This window comes from Chiloscyllium plagiosum, chromosome 9, assembly GCF_004010195.1.
Source record: "Chiloscyllium plagiosum isolate BGI_BamShark_2017 chromosome 9, ASM401019v2, whole genome shotgun sequence".
Lineage (NCBI taxonomy): Eukaryota > Metazoa > Chordata > Chondrichthyes > Orectolobiformes > Hemiscylliidae > Chiloscyllium > Chiloscyllium plagiosum.
The window spans coordinates 72827489-72840091 of NC_057718.1; the positions used below are offsets into that span (position 1 = coordinate 72827489).

The 12603-nt window shown below is 40.2% G+C and overlaps 1 protein-coding gene across 15 annotated transcripts in view; it reads right to left on the reverse strand.

Annotated features, from left to right (window-relative positions):
• Nucleotides 1-12603, reverse strand: part of dop1a (DOP1 leucine zipper like protein A) — a 377089-nt gene that overhangs the window by 336189 nt on the left and 28297 nt on the right. For 13 of the 15 annotated variants that reach the window (XR_006312556.1, XR_006312558.1, XR_006312557.1 and 10 more), the window contains exon 2: nucleotides 10862-10940. The exons of the other annotated variants lie outside the window; for them this stretch is intronic. The gene's annotated coding sequence lies outside the window, so the exon portion shown is untranslated. The remainder of the gene's footprint in view (nucleotides 1-10861; nucleotides 10941-12603) is intronic. 15 annotated transcript variants of the gene reach the window in all.

Here is a 12603-nt window from a genome sequence, read left to right on the forward strand (position 1 = left end):
CAACCCTGCCAAGTGTGAGGTTATCCATTTTGGAAGGACAAATAAGAATGCGGAATACAGGGTTAATGGTAGGGTTCTTAGTAAGGTAGAGGAGCAGTGGGATCTTTTATGGATAGAGCTTGTAAGAAGGCCTATGGTGTATTAGCGTTCATTAGCAGAGGGATTGAATTCAAGAGTCGTGAAGTGATGTTACAGCTGTACAGGAGTTTGCTTCTGGGCAGGGAATGAGTCCAAAAGGGATAGATGAAAATTGTTGCTTGTGCTAAACTATAAATTTACAATAAAACACTTGCAAATCTCTGAAAGTCTCTTGCTGTTTAATTCAATAAATGTTGGTGTATGAAATACTGTGAAGTTGGCAAGGGCAGTGGGATCAGGTGTTATAGGTCCCCAGGAATTAAATAATTTTAATTTGTATAGTATTCCTTCGATAGCCTGGATACTTCCCAATTGGAGACAATCATGCAGGATTTTGGTATACTGTGGAATTGCCCATCAGAAGTTTCCATTTCCCTAGCAATTCCTGAAGGAGTCAGTGCATCACCATTTCCATTCACATTTGACGGCTAAGTTGTCTCCAAATAACTGAAGACTGGAGGATCTGTGCCATTGCTTAATTGTATAAGGAGACAAAACTCAGGAAGGACAGTGGAATTGCAGGAGAGCATTATAAATAGTAGTTAAAATTTATGTTACAGCAAGATGTATCTAACAAATGAAATCTGGAGAGGACTGCTTTATTTTTGAAAATTCATTAACATCAATTAGGTAATTAAATAATTAAAGAACAGCTCCAAGTTAGTACTGGCTTCATTGCCAGAAAGGTGCAAGTGAAACTCACACTTCTGTATGGCAAGACTAACAGGGATCCTATAAAAGTGATCTAGAAAGGCGTGTATAGAGCCCTGGCAAAAGCAGAGCTGAGGCTGAAAATGGAAATATCAACTACTGGAAGTGCTTTAATAGCTTTGTTGTAAAACCAAGGGATTGAAGTTGTAAGAAACTGACCAGCTATGCAAATTAAGATAGGTTGGTAGCATCAAAAGGGAATAAAGACAACAAGAATTTAGAGACAACAATCCACTCTAAGCAAGGAATGAATTTCTTCATGATTAGGGAAATCTTCCAAACAGGACTTAAATAGACAGATGAAGGTCGAGTTGCAATGTGAGAACATATTGTTAGAACTCTCCAGTAGACTACAACTGGAGAAAAAGGAAGCACTTCAGGGTTTTTCTTTTCATGAAAGTATGAAGTGTGAAGTAGTAGTTTTGGGGAGAGTTAGGTTGGTAATGTTGGTGTGTATTATGCTGAGCAGGGAAAATTGGATGGGCAGGAGGAGAAAATGGAACTAGATGTCAGGTTCAATATGACTGTATGACTCTGAATCTCGTCAAAAGTATAGAAACAGGCTCTTCAGCCCACCATGTCCATGTTGACCAAAAAACCACCAAACTACACTGATCTCATTTAGCTGCACCTGCTCCACAGCCTGGTGTTTTAAGTGCTTGTCCATGATGTTAATACTATGAGAGTACCTGCCTCCACCACCCTCACAGGCAATGCATTCACAATTCCAGACGTTCCTCAGATCTCCTCTAAATCATTTACTCTTCACCTCAGACTTATGCCCTCTGGTCTTGGACATATCTGTGAGAGATTCTTCCCAATCACAATCTACCCTATGCCTCTCATAATTTTGTACACCTCAATCAGTGGCTCAGTGGTTAGCACTGCTGCCTCACAGCACCAGGGTCCCAGGTTCAATTCCAGCATTGGGCAACCGTCTGTGTGGAGTTTGCACATTCTCCGTGTCTGCGTGGGTTTCCTCCAGGTGCTCCGGTTTCCTCCCACAGTCCAAAGATGTGCAGGTCAGATGAATTGGCCATGCTAAATTGCCCAGTGTTAGGTGCTTTAGTCGGAGGGAAATGGGTCTGGGTGGGTTACTCTACGGAGGGTCGGTGCTGACTGGCTGGGCCGAGGGGCCGGTTTCCACATTGTAGGAATATAATCTAATCTAAACTGCACAACCCTTATCAATATAGTCACTTGTTCAAAAATCTCAATTAAAATCATTCAGACAGGATTTCCCCCTCATAAATCCATACTGACTATCCCTAAGTCAATCCCTTCATTCCAAGTGTTGATTAATCCTGTGCCTTTAGAATTTTTTCCAATAATTAAACCAACCATTGATATCAGACTAACTGGTCTATAATTACTTGGCCTATCTATGCTGTCCTTCTTGATCTGAGGAGCAGTAAAATCCAGTCATGTGACAATTCACGAGTGATGACTGAACCATTAAATACCCTCACCAGGACCCCAGCTGTCTCCTACCTCACTCCCATAGCAGCCTGGAATACATCTCACCAGGTCCTGGGGATTTATGTACCTTTCCACCTACTGAAATATCTAATACCTCCTCCTTAATACTCTTAACATGTTCCAGGACCTCACCATCTCAAATGAAATCTCTTTCTCCTTCTTGAATACAATTGAGAAATATTCATTTAATACTCAACCATGTCCTTTGGTTCGGTACACAGGTTGCCCCTTTGATCTCTAATAGCTCCCACCCTTTCCATAGTCATCCTCTTACCTTAAAGTACTAATAAAATGCCTTGGAGTTTCCTTAATCCTATCTGCCAAAGATAGTTTGTGGCCTCACTTTGTCCTACAAATTCCTTTTTTTAAGCACCCATACATTCCAACCGTAACTATCAACAAACATGCTGACTTGGATCCCATTTACCACCCCCCGAGAAAAAGAACCAGAAGTGACATCACCACAGGAAATGATGCCACCATCAGAAATGACATCACCAACCCAGGGAAACCTAAACACACAAACAGAAAGCGAGCCATGCCACCAGTGCTTCAATCGGAGGCTCACTAATGAGGTTACCTAGTATGATGATGAAAATGAACCTTGCAGCTCAGCAAGCAACCTACATCTAGAACCTCAACCTGAGCTACAAATCTTCTCAAAGCTGCTATCCTCTACATTCTCTATACTTTTGAAAGGTCTCCCCTGTTTAATGCTCTGTACTTAACATATGCTTCCTACGTTTTCTTTATCAAAATGCCCTTCACTCTTACAGGAACATGCTGGCCCTGTGCTCTCACTATACTTTCTAAAGTTTCCCACTTTCCAAGTGTATATTTTCTGCAAACTACTGCTTTTAGTCTAAGTTTACCAGATCCAATCTGATATTCAAGTTGGGCTTCCCCAAACTTAATTTCTACACTTTCCTTATCCCTTTCCATTAATAACTTTGAAACTTAGATGTATGATCAATTTCAACAAAATGTTACCTACTGATTCTTAAGCCACTTGGCCAGTTTCATTCCCTAGGATTAGGTCTGGCACTGCCCCATCTCCAATAGGATTATCTATATGTTGGCAAGAAAGGCTCTCCTGGGTGCACTTTAATCTACTATCCAACTCTGTAATCCTTTCACACTAAGATGATCCCAGTTAATGTTCGGAATGTTGACATCACCTACTACTATAATCTTATTCCTCTCACACCTTTCTGTGATTTGCCTACACACCTGCTCCTTTATTTCCCTCTTACTGTTGGGAAGCCTGTTTATCACCCTAGCAATGTGATCGGCCATTTTTTTTAAACTTCTAAGATCTACGCAGAGGCCCTCAATCGAAGAGTCTTTGAAGTTATCCTTCTTCATTACTGCAGTAATGGTTTCCTTTATCTATAATGCAATGTCCCCATCTTCCCTATCATCTGTGCAGTCAATCAAGAGCTGCAGCTGAACATACACTCTCACCATGGACACTGGAAATTTTCTGATTTCCCACATATTGCAGGAGTAGCAGGGACCAAGTTTTCCTGCCACTTTGAACCTTACCAACTACAAACAATAAACAGAGCTAGATTTGTTCAGAGAATGCAGAGACAGAAATGTGCATATGGTGGCATGTGACAGCAATTAAGCTTAACAGCAGTATTTGAAATGGGTAGAGGAAACAATGTACATTATCTCAGATTTGCAGATAAACCATGCTTCAGCAGTATCAATTTCCTAAATATCTGCAACTACAAAAACAAAAGTCCTCCTGTAATTTTATAAATGTATAGTTCACATAACTTTCTACAGGCTCCAAGTAATTCAGGTACAATTCAAAAAGGCACCATTGTACACTTTAACCTTGGCATGAACTCAATTAATCAGCTTCCTGTGCTGTATCGACTCTTGACTCTACTCTTCATTCCTGTGAGGTGCAAAAAACTCAAAGGTCAACCAATCATGTTTAATAAAGAAAGTTCAGGATTATATACGATTAAAGGCCAAGAAATAGCATAAATCTTAGGACAGGGTAATTTCTACAATACCAAAAAGGATGACCATAAAACTGACATGGAAGGGAAAAACAAAATATAAAAGTTTCTAAAAGTATGCAGAAAAGAAATGTTTGGGTAAAACAAGTGTAGGTTCATATCTCCTTGAAATGGTGTCACAGGTAGATAGGGTGGTTAAGATGACATTTGGTGTGCTTGACTTCATCGGTCAGAGCACTGAGTATAGGATTTGGGATGTCATGTTGTGGTTGCACAATACACTTGTGAAGCCACTTTTAGAACACTGTACAATTCTGGTTGCCCTGATATAGAAAGGATGTTATACAAGAAAGGTTATGGAAAAGTCTTACAAGGATGTTGCCTAGATTGGAGGGCTTGAGTTCGAGAGACTGTATAGGCTGGGACTTTTTCCACTGGAGTGTCAGAGGTAGAGGGGTTAATAGAGGTTATAACCTTATAGAGGTTAATAAAATCACTAGGGGCACGGATAAGGTTAATACCAGAGGTCTTTTTCCCAGGGTAGGGAGTCCAAAACTAGAGAGCATAGGTTTAAGGTGACAGGGGAAAGATTTAAGAGACTGGAGGGGTAATGCTTTCACAGGGAGGGTGGGTATGTATGGAATAAGCTGCCAAAGGAAGTGGTAGAGGTGGGTACAATTGCAACAATTAAAAGACATTTGGACAGGTATATGAATGAGAAAATTTATACTCCACAACCACCTGATGAAGGAGCTAGTGCTTCCAAATAAACCTGTTGGACTAGAGCCCAGTGTTGTTGATTTTTAACTTAAATTTTAAAACAGACAAGAATCATTTTGAGTTTCACATGAATACTGGTCAGCAAACTGGTAACTCTCTTGCTGTTTTAAGAATACAAAAACATTTAAAAATAAAGTGTCAGATAATAGTCACAACTTGGACTAAGACTGTGCCTTTCAAATAGTTGGCTTTAACCCCATTCCGGTCAGTTATTATATTTCAAGGCAAAGTGCTTGAGAAAGTGAGATAAAAAGAACATCCAAACTAAATGGTCCCTACAGGAGAAAGTGAGAACTGCAGATGCTGGAGATCAGAGCTGAAAATGTGTTGCTGGAAAAGCGTCAGGCAGCATCCAAGGAGCAGGAGAATTGACGTTTCGGGCATGAGCCCTTCTTCAGGAATTGAAGAAGGGCTAAATGGTCCCTATAGTATAACACAAAATTTTTGTGAAAAATAAAGACAAAAAAGTATTAATAACTAACTAGGACAACCAAGTGGTAGTGTTCAACTTTTCAAAAAAATACTATTTTGAATAGAGGAGCCCTAGGCTAGAGGTGAGACAGAATGGTAAATAACAGGATGCTAGTGTACTTAGAACAAAAGATACAGATGAGATAACATACCTCTGAATAGGAACTGGAATGACTCATCCAATAATTCAAGAATATATCAATCATGTTGATTAAGAGTTAGGAAAATGTAGGCAAGAATTACAAATTGTTTTTTCTCCAAGGTATTTTTATATTCTTGCCTTGCAGTTGTTTTTGTTAAAAAAAAAAAGAGTCTGGCCACCACCCAAGGAACATGTCCACAGAGGAAAGAAGGGAAAAGAAAAATCGAGAGAAGCTAGAAATTTTTGGGCTGATCAAAGTGTGATCTGTTATTTTAAACAGCTTTATTTAGAAGAATCTGATATTTATAATTAAAAACATTCTTAAAGAAGAGTAAAGAATAAGCATTGTTATTGAGTGAGCTGATCTGCAGATGAGGAGTGCTAAAACTAGTCGATGGCAATCAAGGATCATATTTAAAATTTTCTTTTAATCATATAACACAGTTAACATAATTCTGACTACCTACAATCTGGGGTTGTGAAATCAGGAAACCAAACTCTGAAAACTCTCTCAAACAAGTTTTAAGTAGATCATAAACTGATGGGAACTCAGCAGGTTTGGCAACATTTATGGAAACAGAGACACTAGTTTCACGAATTTGATAACAGATTTGAAACATCTGTTTTGCTTTCCCCCAGATGCTGCCAGATAATGCTGGAGAAACTCAGCAGATATGTTTTTATTTCAGATTTCTGGTATGTACAGTGTTGTGCTTTTATTCTATGCAGATCACTGCATTTTATAAGCCACATGATATGAGAAAAGATAAGCCAATAAACTATCGCCCTGTGATAAGTGAAGGTCCAAAGAATGGTTTAATAGAACTCTTGTGTACAATAATATTACATATGAAAATATGTCAGCTATTCGAATGTTAAAGGGTCTGAGTAACTATACCTAAAAGATTAGGTCATGTAGCTAACCTTTTCGTTTTCTCTTATGAATCAACTCCAGTAGGTAATATCCTATTACCATTTAATAGAAATAACTTTGAACCAAAGTGCAGATATATATGGACCCAATCTCAACTTTTTTCCAAATTTGACCCAATCTTGAGTCTTTAAAATGTGTAGACCATTGGATTGGTGTTATAGGTCAGGGCTTCCCACACCAAAGTACCACAAAGCAGTGTAATATTTGGACAACAAGTTTCACTCCTCTCTTAGTTTAAGCTCCATCATTGAAAATTGTAGCACTTCCCAGAAAAAAATGCAACAGGATAATGCTCAAATTCAAAATGCAAATATTACATTTTGGAGACCATGAATGGTTAGCAGCAGCATATACACTATTAAATGTACCAGGTAATTAAACACCATCTGATCTTGAGAGTTTGAATCAGAATAACGTAATATTTATAGGGTTTTTGCGGTGCATCAATAGTGTCCCTTTCCCTGGACTGGGAGGCCTAGGTTGAAGCCCCACCGACTCCAGAGGAAGGTAATAACATCTCTGAACAGGTGGATTAGAAAGGTAAATTGATTTTTTTTTAAAATCATAATATTTGAACGAACTCTTGTGACCCAAGAATAGTGCCCCTATCTCTTTACCAGAAGACCTGGGTTCAAGTCCCACCTGCTCCTGAAGTGTCATAACACATCTAAACAAGCTAATTAAAATATATAATACCTGAAATGGCATATGTGGTGCAGTGATAGTCTTCATACCTCTACCCAGGTTTAAGTCCCACCTGATTCAGAGGTGCATTATAACATCCCTCAAGTGGAAAATGTGTTAGAAATTAGTTATAAGCTTACATACATATCTAAAATGAGTCTGAAATAGGTAAAGGAATGGATTCATGTTTTATAGAGTCATAGAGATGTACAGCATGGAAACAGACCCTTCAATTTAACCCCTCCATCCGGTCAGATATCCCAACCCAATCTAGTCTCACCTGCCCGCACCAGGCCCATATCCCTCCAAACCCTTCCTATTTATATACCCATCCAAATGCCTCTTAAATGCTGCAACTGTACCAGCCTCCATCACTTCCTCTGGCAGCTCATTCCATACACGCACCACCCTCTGAAAACATTGACCCTCAGGTCTCTTTTATATCTTTCCCCTCTCACCCTAAACCTATGCCCACTAGTTCTGGACTCCCCCACCCCAGGGAAAAAAGATCTTGTCTATTTACCCTATCCATGCCCCTCATACTTTTGTAAACTTCTACAAGGTCACCCCTCAGCTTCCGACACTCCAGGGAAAACAGCCCAGCCTGTTCAGCCTCTCCCTATAGCTCAAATCCTCCAACCCTGGGAACATCCTTGTAAATATTTTCTGAATGATTTCAAGTTTCACAACATCTTTCCAATAGGAAGCAGACCAGAACTGGACACAATATTCCAACAATGGCCTAACCAATGACCTATACAGCCGCAACATGACCTCCCAACTCCTATACTCAATACTCTTACCAATAAAAGAAAGCATACGAAACGCCTTCTTCACTATCCTATCTACCTGCCACTCCACTTTCAAGGAGCTATGAACCTGCACTCCAAGGTCTCTTTGTTTAGCAACACTCCCTCGAACCTTACCATTAAGTGTAGAAGTCCTGCTAAGATTTGCTTTCCCAAAATGCAGCACCTCACATTTATCTGAATTAACTCCATTTGCCACTTCTCAGTCCATTGGCCCATCTAGTCCAGATCCTGTTGTAATCTGAGGTAACCCTCTTCGCTGTCCACTACAACTCCAATTTTGGCATCATCTGCAAATTTACTAACTGTACCTCTTATGCTTACATCCAAATCATTTATGTAAATGACAAAAAGTAGAGGACCCAGCACTGATCCTTTGTGGCACTCCACTGGTCACAGGCCTCCAGTCTGAAAAACAATCCTCCACCACCTTTTGAGCCAGTTCTGTATCCAACTGGCTAGTTCTCCCTGTATTCCGTGAGATCTAACCTTGCTAACCAGTCTCCCATGGGGGACCTTGTGTAACGTCCATATAGATCACGTCTACTGCTCTGCCCTCATCAATCTTCTTTGTTACTTCTTCAAAAAACTCAATCAAGTTTGTGAGACATGATTTCCCACGCACCAAGCCATGTTGACTACCCCGAATCAGTCCTTGCCTTTCCAAATACATGTCCCTCAGGATTCCCTCCAACAACTTGTCCAACAGCAAAGCCAGCCTCTATGTTCATTTTTATTGGAAATCTCTTAAGGAAGCTATGCTAGAGAAAACATTGGTATAGATTTTCCGATAGCCATACAGGCATTATTTCAGCTTAAAAACAGAAAGAAGTGCAGAAGCTGTAAATCAAAAACAAAAGACAGACGCTACTGGAAAAGCACTTCTGAGGAAGGGCCACCGGACCAGAAATGTTAACTTTGATTTCTCTTTACAGATGCTGCCAGACATCCTGAGATTTTCCAGCAACTTCTGTTTTTGTTTATTATTTCAGTATAAATGGGAGTTGCACTTGGGAATCCTGCAGAATCCCCATCATAGCAGACTCCAAAGGAGTTGCCTGGGAAATTTAAGATTCTGCTGGCAGTACTCTCCAAAGTCCCCATTTATATCAGAGAATGCAGAATATTCCAATGAATTTAAGAGCATAGTTACACAGAATATCCCCTGAGCAGCTTTTTAATTGGCCCCACACTTATTTCTCACACACTCCCCCAGATCCTGGATCTTAAACATTCTGAAGAACGGTCACTGGACCATGAGCCCTGCTTTCTCTCCAGTGGCTCAACAGTTAGCACTGCTGCTTCACAGTGCCAGGTGCCCTGGATCAATTCCGCCCTCAGGCAAATCGAGGGCCAAAGGGCCTGTACTGCGCTGTATTCTTCTATTCTTCTAAATGTCAATGCAAACTCTACACACTCTCCCAGTATCAGTGTGGCTTTCCTCCGGGTGCTCCTGATTCCTCCCGCAGTCCGAACATGTGCATGTTAGTTGGATTGGTCATGCTAAATTACCCACACTGTTCAGGGAAGTTTAAGTGAGGTGTGTTAGCTATGGGTAATGCTGAATTATAGAGATAGGAAAGGGGGATGGGTGAGATGCTCTTCAGAGGGTTAGTGTGGGGTTGAAGGGCCAAATAGCCTGTTTCGTCACTGTAGAGATTCTACGGAGATGGATTTTTCCAGCAATTTCCATTTTAGTAACTACACATTTCCTCATTGGATTGCCATACCTCAACAAAATGTCATTCAGGGTCTTTTTCAAGATGACCACTCACATGCAGATCTGCACAAAAATTGTTAGTAGGCTCTTTGGCACTGTAGCCAGCACTGGGCCTAACCAGAATTAAATCACACTTACAAACAGATGGAAAAACTATTCCTTTCATCTGATGATGCTGAGGTAAGCATTACAATACTGGCTGCTCTCTTCGTTTACATTGGCTTACTAACAGCACAAACCAAGATTTGAACCCAGCATCCAGCCTTAGACGACACCTTACAAACCCATGATCACTTCCATCTCAAAAGGGCAATGGCAATAGATGGATGAGAACACTATCACCTGCAGGTTCCCCTCCTAGCCACAAACCATCCTGATTTGGAAATATATCACCATTCATAGAGAATCAGGAATTACCTCAGTAACAGCATGATGCACCTTCTGACAGCATATGAATTGCTGCAGTTCAAGGAGACAGCTTACCTTCTCAAGAGAAACTAGGGATGGACAATAAATGCTGGCACAACCAGTGGTGCCCACATTCCAGTGGAAAATCTTCAGTTCTGTATTGACACCATAGCATGTAGATTATCCACGAGAATAGTTGTACATCGATAACCTACTTCAAAAGCTTGCAACACTTGCAGCAATATACTAAGATGCGTGAGACAGATTGTTTGTGGAAATCTTCAGTGTCCTTTCAACATGTTCTTCTAACTCAATGGATGGATTCTGACAAACTATGCATTTTAATAAAGCACATAATCTCAAGGTTGATGGAGAAAAGATAATTCCATAACAGTTTTGCTCTGTTGGAGACATTTCTGTCTGAGTCAGATGGTTCTGACTTCAACCCCCACCAGGACATGAAAACATAAGCTGCTGCTCTAATGCAAAATTGGGGGTATGTTGCACTGCTTCAGATGATACCTTTTAGAAGTGCAGATTCAAATATATGGATTAGTAAGAATATGAAATGCTGAATTAGCTGCCATTTAGAAACCTTATTAACCTTACCCTGCTATGTCAATTTTCAGACTTCATTCTTTGCTTTTCTTTTTCTTCTTCGATCGTAATTTACTTGACCTTTAACATGCTGAAATCATGAAAACAAAGAAATGTGTTTTCTATATATTGCTGATCATCATAATGGCCCACATACACTGAAGAACCAGAGGAAGTCAGAATATAACAAAGGAGTGACACAACAGAACATTTCTAGCAATACAATACCGCTTTCAAGGAAAAACCACAATCCAGAAAACGTGAATTTTGGGCTCTTGCAGTGACTTAAATTTCTAGATGTTTCAAGATGATGCAGAAAATTATAGCTTTGTTTGGCTTCACCTACAAGAATCGTAAACATCACTACTGATCCAAATTAACCAACCAACACTTCAGCTCCTTATTGCCAATATCGATAAGGAGAAAAACACCACTTTGTGACTCTATTGTAAACACAGCAAATAAACTGTACCTTTCACGTTAAATCAAAGAGGGAACGTAACGAGGGGACGCACAATTATCACAAAGGTTTAAAGTTTGTGTTTACAACTGAAGAATATGATGGCTCCAAGCCTTCTCCGCCATTTAATGTGATCATAGCTGATCTCATCTCAACCTCAATTCCAATTTCCTGCCCACTCCACATTATCCTTTTGTTACAACAGAGGTAAACCCTCCTGCTTAATTTAAACCAGCAACATAAAAGATTTATCCAAAATCAAGAGGCCAAGAACTATTTAAAGTAAAAATTAACTTTATTTCTTAAAGTATAACAAAGAATAATTAACTAACAACTATTTACAACTCCTTCCTCGAACCGCTCTTTTACTTTCCCTTCTACATTATTGAAACAGCATTTTTGTAGAGTTGAGGTCAGATTGTAAGTAGTTCAGGAAAGGGGGCTTGGATTTGAGTAGATTTTGTTTAATGCTCACTGTTAGAGTTAGGAAAGTAACTTGTTACTTTCTTTAACTAGTGGAAATTAGGAGATCTCTGTCACTTATTCATTTTAACAGATTATGAGGCAAGGCAAGCTTTTCTGGGTGTTTGGTTTTATTTAACAGGGGGATTCGACCTCCCTTTTGCAACAGAATAGAAGCATGGACTATTTTCTGAGTAGGGAGAAAATTCATAAGTCTGAAGTGCAAAGAGCCTTGGGAGTTCTAGTCTGGGATTCTCTCAAGGTAAACTTGCAGGTTGAGTCAGTAGTTAGGAAGGCAAATGCAACGATGACATTTAATTTGAGAAGACTTCAATATAAAAGCAGAGATATTCTTCTTGGGCTCTATAAAGCCACACTTGGAGTATCGTGCGCAGTTCTGGACTCCATATCTCAGGAAAGATGTACTGGCTCCAGAGCAGGTTCAGAGAAGGTTCACGAGAATGATACCCGGAATTAAAAGCTTAACATATGAGGACTCTGGTGTCTATACTCGAAGTTTAGAAGGATGCAGGGGCATCTAACTGAGGAGAAAGTGAGGTCTGCAGACGCTGGAGATCAAAGCTGAAACTTTATTGCTGGAACAGCACAGCAGGTCAGGCAGCATCTAGGGAACAGAAGATTCGACGTTTCGGGCACATGCCCTTCTTCAGGAATGAGCAGAGAGTGTTCAGCAGGAGAAGATAAAAGGTAGGGAGGAGGGACTTGGAGGAGGGGCGTTGGAAATGTGATAGGTGGAAAGAGGTCAAGGTGAAGGTGATAGGTCGGAGTAGGGTGGAGGCGGAGAGGTCAAGAAGAAGACTGCAGGTCAGGA